The sequence below is a fragment of the Apus apus genome, chromosome 5, assembly GCF_020740795.1.
Source record: "Apus apus isolate bApuApu2 chromosome 5, bApuApu2.pri.cur, whole genome shotgun sequence".
NCBI lineage: Eukaryota > Metazoa > Chordata > Aves > Apodiformes > Apodidae > Apus > Apus apus.
Genome location: NC_067286.1, coordinates 55,499,908 through 55,519,458, shown reverse-complemented (window position 1 = coordinate 55,519,458; position 19,551 = coordinate 55,499,908). Strand labels below are relative to the sequence as shown.

Sequence of the window (19,551 nt, the reverse complement as noted above, 5' to 3'; positions counted from 1 at the left end):
TGTGATGTTGGTGGTGCATCTGGACCCATGGTAGTTCAACAGAGGTGCTGGGTGCAACTGGACCACTAATGTTGGACCCTCTGGTATCAGGGGACTGGCTGGAATGTAAGGGGGTTTCATTCTTGCCAAATTATTTTAGCCCTTCTCTAATGTGACAGATATGCAAAAAAAAATTGCATTAAAATATGAAGGTGACTCATGAATGAGACTTACTTAGAAATCATAAAAGCTGTAGTATTGCTGTGAACACATCCAGTCATACAGAATAATAAAAATATTGTTCTCCCAGCTGGAGCAAGCAGAGATAAATGTACACATCTCAGTGCATTCTAACAGGACCCTTCTGCATGATGGCTGCTGCCCTAGTTATGTGTCCTTTTCGGCCTGTGGAATAGCAAATCTTTTAGCCCAGACACCATCCTGTAGAACATCATGTGAGTCTGTCTTGAACTTCACTATTTGCATTTGAAAAAGTTAATAATTCTTCAGAATGTGTTAAATGTCTCCTTGAAAAATACACAGCAGCACTTTTATAAACAGGAGAAAGAGGGTTAGGGTGAAATAAGGAAGCATCTCCAAAATATGTGAGGCTTGGCAGTTACCGTGGGGGGAAAAAATCATAAAAATGTGGGAGGTAAGAAATATGTAGCATGTATAATACTTGCTAAATGCCTCTGGTCTATGGCTTTAGTTTCATGCTACAACACCTATGAGGTTAATAAATTAACAGTTACAGCATGTTGCTGCCAACAGCACTTTATTGAGCAGCAAAAGGGAAATGAGACCTTGCATTTGGTGCTATTCAACATAATGAGGAACATGAAGAAGGATTTTTAAATTTAATTTTATAGTATATAAGTTGACATCTGTAAGTTAATGAATTACCTTTTAAGACAGTGTTCCTTCTGCAAAAAGCAGGTCCCATGGAGTAATGGTATTCTCATGGGTTATACAAAACAGACTAAAACTGGGTTATTTTCTTCTTGGTGTCTAGTTGTTAATTTTTTTTTTTTCTCACCAGAACAATAATATTGAGTTTTGGATCCCAAATATTTTTTCCAAATCTTAATATTTACAGTCTGTTCATTTTAGTATTTCATGGCTTGGACAAGGCAGAAAAATATTTTCTCTCCTCCTACTTTGAAATGTCATGGTTTCATGAATCGTGAAGTTCACAGTTCACACGCGTTGCTTGTGTGACCTTCAAAGTACAGACCACTTGTGTGCTTTGCATTTCATTGGTAGAAACTAAGCAGGTTTTATATATATATATATATATTTATAGTTAAGATATTTTACATGGCATTACTAAGTCAGGTTTTGAAGGGGTTTCATGTCTGGGAATAGAAAGTTTTCTGCAGTGGACCTTGGGGTGTGTATTTCCTTATCACTGTAATGCTTCAGTATCATTCAGTTCAGCCTTGAACAATTCATCTTTGTTCTATGTTGTCTTAGATAGTTATTATTAAAAATAACAGAGTCAATGCCTGTGATAGCACAACAAAATCAAAATTCTATTGAAAATCTTAACATAGGTCTATATTTAAAACATAAATCTTCAAAAATGGGCATTATAATCATGTGTGTTTATATTGTCTGACAGACAACCTGGTGTCCTGTCTGCATTTTATTCTTCAGCAAGTTTGTAGTCTGTCAGTGCTGTGGCTGGCTATGAACATAACCCTATTTCAATACCCACTTGGTAACCTTGGCCTTGAAAAATGTTTTTTTTCTCTGCTATAGGCTGTAGGTGTTATCTCCCAGTGGCTAGTTCAGAGCTGTTACTTTGTCCAGTGTGGGCAGGAACCCTTAGCAACTGAGTAAGTGATTCTTTGTCATGCTGTCTTCATGTCTTTGGCTGTAATTTCCAGAATTTCAGAAGATGGAAGGAGAGCCAAGTTTATGTACAGTTACACTGAACCCTAAATAGCAATAGCCTTTCTTCTTCCTATCTTGGCAGCGTGTAGAAAAAAAGTTTAATTATTTACATGCCAAGTTTGACTGTGCAACCTTTGGGGAAGCATGAGTCCAAAATCCATTGGGATTGACACTAGACTGATGGGTAGCAAGGGCAGAGGTTAATTCTGGTTTTCCTGCTCAGGAGCTCCACATTCATTGCTGTCTGGCAGCTCACTATTCATGTTGGGTAGACTCTGTGAAATGCCCTCCTTTCCATGCTCTGTTACATTATTATTCATGTTAGCTGTTATTAGTAGTTCAGGGATTAGTAAACAGAGAAAAAAGGAGAGCAAGTGTATGATATTAGATACACATGGAGCCATTATTTATGATAATTATTTTTGTTGCTTCTATTACTATGCAGAAATGCTAAAGTTCTCCCAGCTAGTGTTTGAGTCTGAGTGCCCTGAAAGGGCTCAGTGTTAGCCAACAGCATGAGGCAGGCTCTGCCCCTAATCTGGTGTTATCCTGAGGCTCCCTCCTGCCCTCTCTCTTCTTCTTCCAGTGTGTGTATGTAAGGGAGGCACCTCAGCAGGGAGAACAACCAGCTTTCTCTGCAGAATATAAACTAGTGTTTGGTAGCTGCAAATGCTAAGGGAGAAGAAGGATTTTTCTATCCAAGGGTTTCCTATCAGGATGCAAAGCAGGTAGAGGTTGGCTGGGTAGGGGAGTTGTGCTGAGGGAATGCTGGGCCTGGCTCTTCAGTTTCCTCAATATGATACCCACACACTGGGTCATCTGCTGAGGCACCACTGCCTGCCTGTCCCACCACTGTATCCAACACCATGTACATTGACCTGTAATTCACCATAATGGTGCATTAAGCAGAGTAGGGGGTGGCTTCCCAGAGCATCATCAGTTCTAACAGGCCTATTGTCACTTTGGCTTCCATGAGTAAGGCTAAGGTGGGCAGAGAGTGTCCTGGCTCTGTCTGAATGTATGTTTCCTGGAACATTCTTCCCAAAATAACAGTAGTAACACATCTTTTCTTAGAACAACTGGAAGAACTAGCAAGCTTCCTGAACAACTGAGTAATACCTGTCCATTTGTGCTGAGAGAAAGGCTAAATGCTGTCATGTGCATCTGTGAATTTTCAGCAGTGCATATCATCAGCAATGCATTAGAAAAGTGGGTTTTTGGGCTCTCGGGCTGCATGTACTCAATGGCTGAGTGATCTCACTGTGTTTGCTAGGATACCATGGATTTTCACTGTGGTATTTATTTTTTAACAGAAATGTGTTGATTTGCTTTGCATGTTTATTTCTGTGTTGGTGATTTTTCAATAGTGAACCTTTACCTTTAGTTTTGCACTTGGCTGGTTCTTTGTGGGAGGAGTCTGTTGGGAATTTTACAGGCAGTAGTTTGGATGAAAGGACAAAGTAAAACATCTTTTTAAGCAAATAAACCCAGGCTGTCTGTGTTTAAAGAGGCAAATAAACAAATGTGAGCTTACCGAAATTAATCAAGAGTGGAGATGAGGTGCAAGTTCAATCAGGAGGTGAATTCAGCACAGCACGTTTTGGAGGTCTGTGAAAGAGAGATGCCTCTGGACTGTAAAGCTGTCTTTTCTCCATGGGTCTCAGCACTAAGTGGAAACATTGGTGATAGGACTCAGAGAAGCCAGGTTCCCTCAGTTTGCCCAGGCAGCAGCTTTGGCTACGGGCCTAACTGGCAATCGCTAACATTATGCAGCAGTTGCAAGTGTGTGGTTGGCAAATATGCCTGCTACATTTATATGGTTGCTGAAAAAAGTGGATATGGAAGATGAGTCCCTGGGGAATATAGCTTCCAGCTGAGAACATGCTGTCAAAACTGCCTGCCTGTTCATTATGTCCATTAGTAACCCCTGCATTTACATTTCCTGCTGCTTGTCAGAGTGAGGCTTCAGACATCAGAATCTGTGTGCTTGTGAGTTAAGTTAAATCTCTCTTCCAGTATTGTTTCAATGATTTACACTTTCATTTCCATTGCATTAAAGAAATTGCTCAAGTCCTCTGCAGCTGTCATGTGCTTTGGTAATGCCTCCATATATCCTTTTTCCTTGGCCTCTAATGGTCTGGCAGCCAGTGCTGTGATTCTCAGTATTGATTTCCTAGCAGATGTTAACTCTGAATAGTAAAAAAAACCAACCATGAGTGCTTACAGTTTGCTTAGAGTTAGCTCAGAGTACTATTGGCTTTCTGCTTTTCTTAAGAGGAATGTTTGTTAGTCCCTGGTTTTGAGAGCTGTTTTCCAGAGCCTCCTCCCAGTCTGAGGAGACTTTGGAGATCTTAAGTTCTCTCAAAGCTCTTCTCCTTTGGACAGAAACACGTGGATGCTGAGCTAGTTTCTTAAGGGTCTGCACTGCTGGTTACAGTATGTTTTGATATTCTGTTCTGCTCATTTGATCATGGAGGTGTTTCCTTGCTTTAAAACAGTATGAGGCCATTGCTGTGAGAGCTGGGGTTTGGACGCAGTTCTGAGGTCCTGCTAGGGGATTACTCTTGCATTTCTGCTGGCAGATCTCATAGATGAGACAGTATCTCAACTGCTTGTGCTGAAAGCAAAGGAAAAGTCTGGTTTGAAGGCACTGGAAAATTTCATATTCTCCAGAACAAAACCTCTGAAGGTGCTGCTTGGCTGGGAAGGCAGAGCTGTGCATTTGGAAACAAGCTGATAAACGTACAGCAGAAAAAGTTTTGTCTCCGAACTCTGATTTCATATCTGTTACAGAGTTGCCTCTCTTGCAACATTGAAGGTGCTTTGCAGAGCACTACGGGTTTTGCAGTTGTAGGTTGTGATTTGCTGCTTGTTTGGTATATTTTGCCTTGAGCTTGAGTACAGCTGGTGCAGGCTGCTTAATAAAAATACAGGGATTACCTTTTGTAATGAAGCAAATAATATATGACTGCAATGCAGTGCCAAAGTCTTTGAATGCTCTGGTGGTTTGCAGCTCAAATATTTATATTACTAAAGTAAATAATCTGCCAAAGGGGAAAACAAAACAAAACAAAACAAAAAACCAAGTGGTGCTTAAAATAAGAAAAAAGAGGTAGAAACTGTTCTGTGCTTTGCATGTGCCATGTGTTACGTATGCTTATAACTATGTATGCTTATTGCTGTTACATAGACTAGTAGCAATATGAAAATAGCTGATGATACCGATGGTTTCCAAGAGTGGTGTAGTGACTTAAGTCTGGTTTTGGCCTATAGGGATTATTATGGCTAATAAAAGCTGACTTGAAGCACTAATGCTGTCTTACCCTACCCATCTACCCAGGCCTCATGTACCTCGGTGTCACTGTATTAGGAGTTATGCAGTGGGTTAAGGAACTGGTAGATTTGGCTTAAGAGACACGCAGGTGCACACACAGAGATTCATACACGATTGCAAAAATATTGTTTGTTCAAGAAACAAGGCTAAAAATACTCACTAAGAAGCAAATCTTGTCCACATTGATTGCTTTTGAGCTTTTAACTTAAGATAGTTTTAAGAAACAAGATTTCCTGAAACAGGCATTTTCATAGAGTTGAAGGGATCTAAAATAAATACCAATAATATGATTTGTTGCTACCACACTCATCTGGGAGTGTAGATTAGGTTAGGTGGTAGCTGTGAACATTTTGACACTGTAATGTTTTCAGATCTTGATTTTAGGATTCCAAAATAACCATGTGCATGTAAGTGAGATCATAGAATCATAGAATCATTAAGGTTGGAAGGGTCCTTAAAGATCATCAAGTTCCAACCCCCCTGCCATGAGCAGGGAACCCTAGCACTAGACCAGGTTGCACAAAACCTCATCCAACCTGGCCTTAAAAACCTCCAGGGATGGAGCATCAACAGCCTCCCTGGGCAACGCATTCCAGTTCCTCACCACCCTTAGAGTGAAGAATTTCTTCCTAATATCTAACCTAAATCTCCCCTCTGATGCTTTAAAACCATTACCCTTTGTCCTATCACTGCCCTCTCAGGTGAAAAGTCCCTCCCCAGCTTTCCTGTAGCCCCTTCAGGTACTGGAAGGTGCTGTAAGGTCTCCCCGGAGCCTTCTCCTCTCCAGGCTGAACAGCCCCAACTCTCTCAGCCTGTCTTCATAGCAGAGCTGCTCCAGCCCTTTGATCATCTTCATGGCCCCTCTCTGGACCCTGTCCAACAGGTCTGTATCTTTCTTGTCCTGAGGGTGCCAGAACTGTACACAATACCAGATCACTGGTATAAGCATTATTCAGCCCTTGGGAGTCTAATTCATCTTTATATCACTAGTATCTTTAACATGCTGTTTTGTTAAGTTCAGCCTTATTTGCACAAGTAACCCTAACCACAGTGGCATTTTTGCTTCAGTACCTGGTGTGGTCCTGGGGCATCTGAATAAGCTGTAACTTGCTGTTGTGCAGTTCTCCATGTGTTTTGTATCTGATACATCCTCCCTACTCTAAAGAACACGAAGTAGGACTCCTTAAAGATGCTCACAGCTACTCCACCCTCTAAAAGAGAGATACTCAAGAATACTGTAGCTGGTTTCACTGTTGTTTTGCTGCACCTCACCCACAGTTTGTTTGTTATCACTGTCATGAATGATTTACTGTTCCCTTTCTATCATGTTACTTTTTTTGTTGTTGTCTCCAGCAGGAAAAAGCTTTCAAAGGGTCCTTTAGGGTTTAATGTATTGTTTGTCCTAGATATTGGGCATGACTTATTCAGAAATGTGTAATAAATACACAGCTCCTCTCCTTTCTGATTGTTTGCACAGTTGACAGATTAATAGGTGACTAGGTGATGGATGAATTCTCTGTTCTAGATGAAGTTAGGGAGGGTGTGTGGGTGCAGGTGGGATCTCAAAGGTCATGTGTAACTGTTCATAAGCTCATTCAAGTCCAAAGAGATGCACCATTTTATACCAGTGGATAATGTGCTGATTTAATTCAGAGACTTTTGTTCTGAGACATCTTTCCTGGTAGTCACTTTGTGCACTTACCCATGATTTTGCCAATGCTTTTATCTTCAAACATCTATGCTTATAAATGGTTATTTTAGTTTGTAGCTATGCAGTTCTTTTGATTAATAGCACCTACTGTGGCTAAAGAAGGCCCTTATTTTCCCTTCTTGCTTTTTTTTTTTCTGGTGCAGTGAGACAGGGAGTGCTGGGACAAGAGGTTTTGATAGTTTAGTCTCCCTGCTGCAGGGGTAAGTCTCTCAGTGAATCTCTGTGTTCCTGAGGGTGTTTACTCTTACACATTTGATAAAACTTTTTATTTTTTAATTAATTTTCAATTTATAGATAATGAATTATGAGTCTCAGTGCCACCCCTGCTCCCGCCTGCAGTGAACCTGCAGTGATCAGCTGAGTCATACCACTGAAGCTTGAAATGTCTCCTCTTGCAGATGTAAGGGAGGCTCATCACTTGCTCTGCACAGAGTCCTGGGCTGCTGCATTCTGCACCCTGCAAAACATTTGGGTAGGAAGGAGGGTGAATGACTTGGCTCCTACACCTGGCCCTGCAGCGTGCTAATTTTGGTGCAGGGGGAGGCATGTGCTGTGACGTGTGCAGGCAGATCGCTCGCAGCTTACTCAATTCCTGAAGCAGCAGGGAAACCAGCAAAGTAGTGGTGGGCTGCCAAGTCACAACCTGCTAGCTAGATTGCTTGAGAATCAGCACGAACCTCCTTATCCCCTGCTTTGGAGTAAACTGCTCAGTAATGTCTTCTCTTACCCCAGCAAAGGTCTTAAAGAGGCAGTTCTGTAGGTTCCTTCAGGTTGTGGCAGGTTTGCCTGATTTTTGCCTGTTTACTTCAGATCTGCAAACAGTGTTGGGGAGGTCCATCTTCCTACGTGCATGGACTCTACACAGAGCTATTGCACCAGAGGCTGTGCAATAGATTCTTCCAAAAAAACCTGCTAATGAGAACAAGTGAATCTAAGGAGAGTTATTAGTCATGGATTTCCCGTAGCAATCTCTTTCATGGAATGCTGACTAGTGTCTGCTTCTTAACAAATAAATAAAAATGTCAGACGAAATGAAGTCAAAATGTTAAGCCTTTGCTCCAGACCAGCTAAGCTTCAGCCATGTGCTCTGACCAGTTTTTAGCACTTTGCATGCATCACTTCACTGCATTGGAGAGATGTGCCAGAGCAGTGAAAGGCCCCTATATGCCTTAACTCTTGTCCTGTGTCCTACATCTTTCATATTTCTCATGCTAACTGTGCTTAAAGCTTTTTAGAGGGTCTGTCGTTGTGCACAGTCCATGCTAAGATATAAAGGACAGACAGGATTCTGTTCTTAAATCCTGCTTTGAAAATATCTTTGTAATATGTCCCTGGAAGAAACTCCTGGTTTGTTTATTTTGATTTGTCCTTTGGCTGTGGCTGAATGCCCAGTCATGGGCCTGAATCTCACTGGCCAAGTACCAGCACAGAGCAATTTGCAGTTCCATGTAAGTGACTTTAGCTCATTTTGGCTGTATCTCTGCAGCATTTCCCAGAGCCAGCCATCTGTGCTTCAGCTGATTGGGGTGCAAACTGAACTCTGGCTTGCCTGGCTGAGCGTGCCAAGAAAAGCATTAAGTAAGCAGAAACAGCTTGTAGCTGAGGGCAAAGGTGAGCATGCATTAAGTGTCCACATCTTGATACAGAGAGGATGCAGCTATAATCAAAACAGGGGAGAGGGGACCGGGCAGACAGACAGCCGCCTGAGGTGAGCCAGGAGTGCGTGCCACACTGCTTGCTGAGAAAGACCTCTTTGTCTCTCTGCATTATGCCTGCCTGTTTTGAACGAGATGCATAACAAATACAAGAAACCTACCTATGTGGCCTTGATGACATTTTTCTGTTTCTTGGCATTGGTTTGTTGTGCTCACAAGGGCCTTGGGTGTGTTGGACTGTTGTGTATGTCTCAGCCCCAGCCAAGAAGAGAGATTTGTGCAGCTGGCTTTGCAATTCCCCTCTCCCTAATGTGCAGGCTAGGGGATACAGAGGGTGTCTGAATGCTGGAGCACCTTTCTAAGAAAAGAATTCATTGCTGAATCACAGCTGGGAGACAGGAGAAAGAGACTGAAGTTCTTCCTCTGTGTCTAGAAAGTAATGAAGAGCAGAGACTGGGAGACCTCTAACCATCACCTATCTCTTTAGCACTGGCTAGTGTGTTTGCCTGATCCCCTGTCATACAGCATGATGCTATTTGCATTGCTCCCCTGTTCCCATTTAGATTAGAGATTGACCAGTGTGACTTTCATTTCTAGACCATATTTTCAACTCTGACAGAATCCCTGCTGTGTCCATGAGTATCCCTCAAAGAGACAGGACAGTGTTCCTCACCTGTTTTACAAGGAATGGTCTTATTAGACTTCCTGGACTTCACCTGGGTATGCACAGTCCTTTCTTGCCCTGACAAGGCTTTACTGCTTTGGTAAACTCTGTCATATCCCCCCACCATGGGCTATAGATAACATAATAAAATGGACTTGACTTCCAGTTACAATTGTGGTTTTTTTTTTCAGACTGTCTTTCATGCACTGTCAACATGGTTGGACTATGGGCTTTGGAGCTGTAAAACTGACCATGAGAGCTACCAGTCCTGTGTTGCCCTGAACTTTAGCAGCACTCAGAAGGCTAAATTTACAATTTGACCTCTGTATGTACCAAATGCCAGTTAGGCAAAATAGTGTTCTTGAATGGCTCTCCCTGATTCTGGATTCAGCTTGGTGCTGTTTGGTGGGGCTGTTTTACGGGAAGAGGTAACTTCTTCCTCCTGCAGTGGATTCAGGTGCAGCCAGGACCATGTGGGCTCAAAACCACTCCCAGTTTTGAGATAGGCCTGACGTCTGAAGTCCAATTCTGTGTCTTTCTGGAATCTTTCCCATTTCACATTAACTGTGGAGTTTTAGAAGTTGAACAGCAAGCTGCTTCTCTTCAAACCCTCTTTTTTGTTGCTCTCATGTTCATTCTGATTCTAGCTCCCAAAGGGGTCAACCAAATGCCATTTGCAGTTCCCTGCTGTGTGTTACTTTTATTGCCTTCGTCTTGCTCTCTCTCAGAGCATGAACCCAGCTGACCAACTTCTTATCAGTTTAACAGGCTGTCGCTGTTGTCCTGGCCACCAGTGTAGTTGCACTATCATTTTGTACAGAAGGTAGTGAAAGAGGTGCCTCGACCTGTGGGTGTAGCTGTGTGTGTGCATGATATGCCAGTAAGTCACTGGGGTACATGAAGATAAGATCCAAATCTTGGTCTGTATATGTGAAGGATAAAGCAAAAACAAAATGGAGAAGCATGGAAAATTAATAGCTATAAAAGAAGAAATGAGAATGTGTGTAGGAGTTGCAAATGCTCAGCTCTTCTCAGCATTTGATCCGTGTACCCATAATTTAGTGCATTTGTCTTCGAGAGATGCTTGCCTGCCAGCCGCTCTCTCTTTTTTTCTACTCACTCCATTTCTTCCATTTCTTACTTAGGTTTATGGACATGAGGAAGAATAATGCTAGTAACACTTCTGAGTCATGTTTTCCATCCAGACACACCATGCTTAACCCATTCATACACCTATCCCTGTACAACACTGAATACAATTCACTACTCATGTGAACTGATCAGACTGATTTTGTGGAGCCTGTCACAGATTATCTTCTAGGTGCTAACAGAAAGCCCTGCTTTGAACAGTGTACAATCCATGTGGGAGACAAGCAACACCAGATGGAAAGAGACGGGTAGGGGAGCACAAAGAAACTGTGAGACATCATTACTCAGCACATAGGCAATGGTGTCAGCACACCAGCTGCCTAACACTTGGGACAGCTTCTGCAGGCTATGCAGCATGTTCTTGTTTTAGCATTGGATGGTTCAGCCATCAAAGACAATGTGGGATGGGGTAACCAAGATAAAACCAGATCCTGGCTCGTACAGGCTATATGTTAGTTAGGGGATCAGAACATACTCAGGTCTTCTGCCTGTGAGGGGCTTGTAATAAGCCTGCCAGTTTCTGTGCTAAGCAGGGACAGTTTTAACCTGCTGGAATCCAAGTAAGGTGTGGTCTGGAGGCTCATGTGTCCTGTGTTACCTGTGTGGTGGCATGGTGGTGTAGCCATGGTTGCTATGGGGAGGAAGTGATTGGTTAATCCCCAAGCAAGATAATCTTCCATGCTGTTGAATGTGGTTGTTTTATGTAAAAGCTGGCCTTTCTGAACACATATGCCGCTTTACCTCCACAGACATGCACAGAGTCCTGCTCTAGACCCAAAATCATGGGAAGGTGTGTCTGATGTGCTTCTTGTCTTGTTTTGCTTATGTATCTGTGTCCTTAGCATTGGCCTTGCCTGTGTTTGCTTATCTGTGACCTCCAGAGGTCTTGCAGCAGATAGGATGCTCCGCTAGACCTGCCCACACTCTGCTCACATCTGTGTATCTCCAAACAGCCTGGGTCGGGCAGGAGTTCCGTGGGAAGCATTGGGAGGAGAGGCTGATGTGGGAAATTTTTCTCCCAGGAAGGTCTCTAAGGCGATGCATCAGGGCAGGCTGTTTCAGTGGTGGTGGGTAGGGAGGAGGGATATGCTTGTGAACAAGCCCTCACTACTCACCCCTCTCACCAAGGCTCCTGGTGGGAGATGCCACATCTCCTGGCTGCAGGATCGGAGCCCGGCTGCCTAACCAGGAGAGGTTTAAGGATGTTGTGGGATGGAGCTTCTGTCATGTAAAATTCATGGTGCTAGCAGGCCATCTTAAATAAAACATTACCCTCCCTGAAACAGGCAGAAAGTCTTCATTTAATGCTTGTAAAAAAAACACAGAGAAAGGGTGTTTAAAGAATGAGGGAACTCAGGACTGTCATGTGTGCCAGTCTGATGTGACCCTGAGTCTGTTCTTACAGGAGATTTGCATTGGAATGACACATGCACATTACCCTGGCCCAGGTGCAGGACCCTACACTTGGCCTTGTTGAACCTCATGAGGTTCACCTGGGCCCACTTCTCCAGCTTGTCCAGGTCCCTCTGGATGGCATCCTGTTCCTCTGGCATATTGGCTGCATTACCCAGCTTGGTGTCATCGGCAAACTTGCTGAGGGTGCTCTCAATGCCACTGTCAGTATAATTAATGGAGATATTAAACAACACTGGTTCCAGTATGGACCCCTGAGGGACACCATTTGTCACTGTTTCCCATCTGGACATTGAGCCATTGACCACTATGCTCTGGATGCAACCATCCAGACAATTCCTTATCCACTGAATAGTCCACCCATCAAACCCATATCTCTTCAACTTAGAGAGAAGGATGTTGTGGGGCACTGTGTCAAAGGCCTTTCTCAACTCTGAACAGCTTCAACTTCTGGGGTGACTCATGAGCTTCAGTGACACATGGCATTGTGCTGGTGGGCAACAGAGCAGACCTGCACCAGCTCTTCTGTTACAGGACAGCTGATAACCTGGCTCTCATTACACTTCTGCTTTTTGTTTGCCTGCCTGCCTGTGCCTGTTGTCCTGCACTCATCAGTACCTCTTCTGTTATCGAAATCAGACTGTTTTCCTTGGGCTGCTCATAACTCTCCTAGGTGTGTACACTGAAATTTCTACAGGACTTGTGAAAGTCCCATGTACCTTGAGCTAGTAAGGCACGATTATTTGGCCCTTCCTTTGTCACGTGATTTCTTCCTCATATGGGAAGCCTGATAAGTGAAGAAGAAGCTATTGTTTGCTGTTGTTACAAAGGGCTCTTGAGATAAATGGAAATCTGGCACCAACAACTGAGTAATTTCAGGAGGGTAACTGAAATGGCTGGAAAGCAGTTTTTGCTACTAATTAGTGCAGTGAATCATTGCTGCCTTTGGCTCTTTTTCAGGGCTTTATTAATCTGCTGGTTTTAACAATAAGAGAATGCAGTGTCAGTGACTGATAAAGTACGTTTTAAATTTGTATGAATTGGTCCCAAAAAGTATAGTTGTAGAAAATTCTGTGCAAAATCAGATGTGATGTTTTGCAGGTGATAGGTAGCAGAAGTGACCCATGTGCCAGTTATATGTGAGGGATGGAAAAAAAAGGGACAATTGGGGCTGTAAGAAGCCATCTTCCTGATGTTTACCCCAAACCACTGGTTTTCCTGGGAGCAATGTTAGAATCATGTGGCATAGAAGTGTTAGATGATGACACTGTGATGCATGGTTAACCTTCCAGCCTGCTTGTATCAACCAGGCCATTCCAGCAACTTTGCAGGATATGTCCCATGCTCTTAAAACATCCGTGAGCAACCCTGCATATGATTCTCACTTACTGCTCCTGAAACACAGAGCTGAGTTCCCGTGCTGTGCCACACGTAAGAGGGCATAGCTTTTCCTTGTTCATTTGTGCTGTTCCTGTTTGCAGGAAAACCTACAGTTGCCTGCCATGCATGGAGAATGTAGTTTGTGTAGCTTTATCTATAGTATGCACTGTGGCAGCACGGACTTTGCTAGAGAAAGAACTGTTTTTTGTAGTTTGGAAGCTGAGCTGGAGCTTGTCCAGTTGTCTTTGCCTACGTTGTTTCTTTTGAAGTTCTTGTTTCTTTCTGGGGGAGACACCTAGATGGTACCAACAGTGAGTTCAGGGAGGTAGGCCACCTGAGGTGAGAGCTTCAGGGCTTGAGATCAATTAAAAAGGACAGATGAAAACAGCTTTTCTGAATTTGAGTGTATGCAGAGTACTGCTGGATTGCGACAGAGGCAATTGGGACCCCAAAAGTACCCCAGTTCCTGGACCAGCAGTTGCTGGGCAGAGGCAGAAAAGGTGCAGCAAGTACCAGGCCCTCCTAGCCAGCTCAGTCCCTTCCCTTTTCCCACTCTTTCATCCTCTCAGCAGCAAAAGCCAATGTTGCTTGCACAGTTTTGAAGCCAAGATTCAGTGGTATCTCCCAGCCATGCAGAAGCTCTGGGCTAGTGGAGGTGTCCTGGGGATGTGGGCAAGCAGGGTTCCCATCTGGGTCTCCCCTCCTGCTGAGATGACTGATTGCCAGATGTGCAGCCCATAGAGGCATGTGATTCATCAGCCATACAGCTGACCCTGTGCCCTTGCAGATCACATACATCTGAATTTTTTCATGTGAGTGGAAAGTCAGAAGACCTGTGGGCCTGGAGGCTGTTTTCTGACACTTCTTGTGGTAAGTAATTTCTGGTAATTTAGGCTGTGGTTCATCTGCTCTGAAATACATACACTGATGTCTGAGCTACTCATTCTCAATTCCTTCTGCTATTGATGGATAGAATTAGGCAGTGCTGGTATGCTGCTTGACTGGCCTATTTTAGATGTCTGCATTCACTTGAGAGGAAGGGCACTGCCTGTGCCTTTTTTTCTGATTATAAAAGCAGTCTGGATTATCAGCAGAGATACAGCAACTCCCCTCTGAAGACAGGCTGAGGAAATTTGGGTTGTTCAGCCTGGAGAAGAGGAGGCTCCATGGTCACCTTATAGCAACTTTCCAATATCTGAAGGGGGCCTACAAGAAAGCTGGGGTAGGGCTTTTTACATGGGTGTATAGTGAGAAGACAAGGGCCAATGGCTTGAAGCTTAAAGAGGGGAGATTCAAGTTGGACATTAGGAAAAAGTTCTTTCCTGTGAGGGTGGTGAGATGCTGGAATGGGTTGCCCAGGGAGGTTGTGGAGGCCCCCTCCCTGCAGGTCTTCAAGACCAGGTTGGATGTGGCCTTGAGCAACCTGATCTAGCAGGAGGTGTCTCTGCCCATGCAGGGGGGTTGGAACTAGATGATCTGTAAGGTCCCTTCCAGACCAAATCATTCTATGATTTTATGATTCTATGTAGGCTTCATCACATTGGCCATAAAAGTTTAGTAAAAAGATTCACATTCCTAGCACCTGAATTGCCTGTTAACTCACATGCTGGGCAAAGACTCTGGATTCCCCAGACAGGCCAGATGAAAAGCAGGCAGCTGGAGACCTGCACACTGAGGGTTCCTGCTAGGTCTCTGCCATAGGCTCCCTCTCTCCCTCAAGGGAATCCACCCTGGCTTGTTTGTCTGATGGATATTTGTCAGGGTTGTGACCACTAACCTGCTGAATTAAAAGCTGGTACAGGATTTTGTTGCCTTGAGTTGTTTTGTTGGTGCCAAAGAGGTTAGAAGATGTGCTGACTTTTGTCTAGCTGCTGAGATTTTGTGTTTACTCTTTCAGAAGTTATGAAGATCTAAGTGGAGCGTCCTTCAAACTCAATTCCCCACGTCCTGTAACTCCTTGGTATCTTTTCTGCTCTGTATCCTTTTTCTTTGTTACCTGCATCACTGTCTTGTCTTTTCATAACCTTTCTGTACTCTTGTATGGCTTGGTTTGCTCACTGCTGCATGTGCTTTGTTTCACTGACTGCCAAGGCATGCAACCTGCAAAGTCTCGTGATTGAGTCTGACTTAGCCTTTTAAAAAGAGGCCTGAGATCTAAGAACTAAAAAAACAAACCACCCCAAACAAGACAGACAGGAAAATATACAGTGGATCTTTCTGTGCTCTCATAAATAAAAGTCAGACAATCACATGGTTTCCTAAAAATAACACCCATAGTGAGTGTTTCAGTAGGAATAATACTGACCTAGTTTCCATGTTGTCCATATGCAAAAAATAAGTTGGTGAGGAAAATCCAGTTGCCTGATGCAGTGTTTGCATTTGCTGAACAGGATGTGAATTGAGAAGTGGTTAGTTAGATCTTATATTCTCCTCTTGGAGGCCCCTCTGGAGGTTTCAGAGAAGAGGGTAAGGGGGAGTGCTTGCTGGCAGCATGGCCCACAGCAGTCACTTGCCTTCTGCCTGGGCTGGACGTGTGGGTTGTGCCTGTGTGGTGCAGTCAGTGAGGGTCCATATGAGCAGGACTCTTCTGTAGACTCAGCTCGGGATGTTCATGTCTGGAGAATGGGTAGAATATCTTTGTGATCAGAGGACCTGAATTTGTGTATGAGTTTAGCTTTCTGTCTCCAGCTGTGAAGCAGATCCAAACATTTTGGCATTGAAGGAAACCTCCCTTGACCGCCCAGCTCCTGCCTGCCCTAGGGACTGGGTCTGTGCCCCTGCCCTTGTCCTTGCAGCCAGCACTGCAGCATAGCCCTGGGGTGGGAGCTGAACCCTGGGGGCATGAGAATGTCTTACACTAGTCCCTGCCTGCCACCTCCTCAACCCACCCAAGGGGATGCTGCCCAGCTGCTGCCCAGCGTCAGTGACAGCAGTGACAGCAGCCATCAAAGGCATGCATCAAACTGGCATCTCTCACAGGAATACACAACCTCAGGGTCCCCTGATCACTGGTTTGGTGAGCACTATTGGTTAATATGAAAGGTTACTGGACCTGGCTTATGAAGAGGTCTGCTAGGATCTTGGGGAGATGAGAAATATGATTGTAGACAAAATAGATCTGTAGCAGAAACAGGAAAAAAAGGACTTGGAGGTCCTTACTTGAGGGCTGACCAGCCTTTCTGTCCCTCTGAGCCACAAATCACCGTCATTATGCTATGACTGCCATGGGATGTGCTTCCCATTTCCTGGAGAACTGGCATATGGAGAAGTGTCCTGTGTGGTTCACCAGTAGGACATGGCATTGCCTTGTCAAGGCCTCACCAGCTTCCCAGGAATGATGGATGTTCTCTGTGTCTGCAGCTGGACCCCATCACAACCTGGCAGTGTAGGGCTCAGCAGACCTTGCTGGCTCATTTCCTCTTGGCGTGAGGTGAACCAGCAGCCCTTGATCCAGCACAGCCTCACTGCTGGCAGCCCAGGGGCAGGAGCTGCCTCCAAGCTGCCGGAAAGCCACGGGTGGCTCCGGGAAGGCAAGCTGGCCACCCTGCTGTGGGGCTGTGTCCTCCACGGCTTTGGCACATCTCAGCCTCTCCATGGAGCAGTGGCTGGCTGGCCTGGGCATGTGCTGCAATGAGGGCTGGAGTCCTTTCCAGACTCTGAAATGAGAACAGAAACATGTCAGGGAGTGCTTTGTGTGGATGTGGATAAAGCTCTTTTATGACTAACAGATTCCATCACTTTCCCTTAAGATTGTACCCTCTTTCTTTTTTCTCCCCTCTCTCATAAGTGATACATGAATTTCTGACTCTCTGAAGAGCCTTGATTCTGGGAAGTGCTTTCATTCAGGCAGAGAATCTAGGTCAGCTGTTTGCAAGAATAGATCAAGCCTTCATTGAACGCCATGGACGGGCCTTTTTGGGTTTTTTCCTGGCTTGTTTTGTTCATACTAGGCTCTGAAAGTTGACAGGCGTTTTGTGGATGGCAGCTATAGGTTCCTGCCAGCAGGCTAGATGCAGGCATTACTGATTCTGTGCATCACAGGGGAAAATCAATTATATGAAATATTAATTGTGATTTTAAAGTATTTTTTAACCTAATATGGGGCTCTCGGTAATAAAGATCTGTACCTGTGTTCAAGAGGATCTGGTTTGTGAGACGATATCTTATGAAGATGGAGCTTAAATTTTTCCTCTGATTCCACATCTATAAATATCTGCTCTTACATATGGCATCTAATTATTTAATTGTGTATGCAGATTAGATAGTCATTTACATGCTGTCATCAATGACAGCAACTAATACCACTGGCAGTTATTTCCAGGCACATATGGTAATGCTGAAGGTTTTAAATATCAGTCAGTACCTGCCATACATATCAATATATCTTCCCATCTCTTCCTTTCAAAAAAGGTTAGAATAAATATCCCAAGGTACATCTACTTCTTCTTGGAACTGGCACCACAGCAAACCTGTTGTGGTATATATTTTGTCTAAGACTACAGTCCAGCTTAGAGTTTCTGATTTATCTGTATGTGATGGTCCCCTGAGATTGGAAAACAAGGGAAAGAAAATTCTGATATGCTTTTTCTCTATCATATTTACACATGCAAAGGGTGTGGGAATGCAATTGCAGACATGAAGGACGCAGGCCCCTCTTGTACAAAGTGGGATCCATAGCCATTTTGATACAGAAGATATTTTACAGCTCTTCCAACCTAACTGGTTATCCAGGGCAAAGTTGTTAGCAATCAGGGTCAGGGAGTGCCCAGTTAATCTTCTTATCCTCATCAACAAAATGAGTGCAGACTTATTTTTCCTGATTTAAAACAGGTTTTGAGCATGAAAGCTTGTATTTTGCTGCCACTTTACCAATTTTGCCTACCTAAGGTATATTTAACTGTGAGAGACCAAGGAGACCTCAGTGGGTATGTAACCATTATTTATTGGTCTTGGAAACTCCTCATTAAAACCTTGTGCAATACCATTACAAATCCATTCATTCAAATGAACAAGCTCCAAGGCAGCTGTCTTAAAATCCAACGATTCTGTGCTGTGTCAAGATCAGCTATAATAAATTGGTTTGCAGTTTGTGTGATTTTCAGATGTTATTGACTCCAAGGCATTTGTTGTCCTGTAGCCATAGAGCATGCAAACACCACTCCACACCCCTGTTTCCTGCTTACTAAACAGCTGTGTACAGCTAAGAGGCTAAATATTCCTTTGAAACTAAAGGAAATAGCTGCTTAATTAAATTCTTTGCTGGAATGTGGCCTTAATGCTCTTTTATGAGTTGAGTTTCAAGTGTCTTGAAACCTGGTTGAATAACATACGCTGGAGAGCTAAGGTCGTAACAGTGCAGATAACGTGCTGGTACAGGATGGGAAAAAATAGTGGTTCCTTTTTCAATTTGCTTGCTGATTTAGAAACATCCTTCCAAATTACCTAATTTTGGTGCCTGGAGGAGCATATCTTTCTCCTTTGCAGGGACATACTTGCTGTGAGTGCTGAATGCTGGCAGAGTGGTTGCGATGAGGGTGGCAGAGGAACACTGCCAATGTGCTGGCAGTCCATGCTGTGCAGCTCTTGGGAGCTGGGTTAGTGTCTCTGAATCTTTATATAGCTCTCCCTCCACTTTGCTGAGAAGTGGGAAGCAACAGAAAGATGAAATACATCCTGGTACTGGAAGCAGATGAATGCACTACAAATACTCTTCCCTTTCCTTTACCTTGCTTGTGTCTGGTGTCTCTCTCCCACAAGTTTTGCTGACCTCTTGCTTTCTTGCTATTTTTTTCATTCCTGTAAGAGAAGAATGGGTCAGAAAATGTTGAAAGCTCTCAGGAGCTTCCACATCATGTAGCAGTGCTGAGTTTTCTAGTGCAATGTCTCCTCTAAATGCTTTTCTGGTTTTGGAAGAAAACATGGTGGTGCAGTGTAAATGTTTTATCACCATGTATTTGGGAGGCCTGCTTTATTCAGCCTGAACTCATGCTGTTAAAAATGCAATGCTCATGCAGAGTTCCTCCCTAGGGTGTTTTTGAAATTTTTGAAACAGTTTCAGAGGATGATTAGCTGTCTTCTAGAATCCTTTTGGGTTCCTCTTGCTATAGCAAACCCCTCTCTGTAGCTAGCTAGCTCCAGTGTTTAGAGACTGCAAAAGTCTTTCAAAACTGACCTTTCTACAGTGTGACTTGGCACCTTCTTATAGATCCTGAGTTTTACCAGGGCTAGTGACTAAACCAGCTCCCTACACACTGTGGGGTGGGAACCATCCAGAAGTGACAACAGGAGGCCCTAGGTGCTGAGCATTTCTGAAAATGTGATTTATTTAAGCTTCTGTGTGAAAGCTGGTCTCTTTTCTCTCCCCTTC

At 43.9% G+C, this 19,551-nt stretch overlaps 1 protein-coding gene across 1 annotated transcript in view; it reads left to right on the top strand.

Annotated features, from left to right (window-relative positions):
* Positions 1 to 592: 592 nt before the first annotated feature.
* The window catches only part of LOC127385782 (uncharacterized), a 50,084-nt gene continuing 31,125 nt past the window's right edge, over positions 593 to 19,551 (top strand). The window contains exon 1 of the mRNA XM_051621892.1: positions 593 to 634. The gene's annotated coding sequence lies outside the window, so the exon portion shown is untranslated. The remainder of the gene's footprint in view (positions 635 to 19,551) is intronic.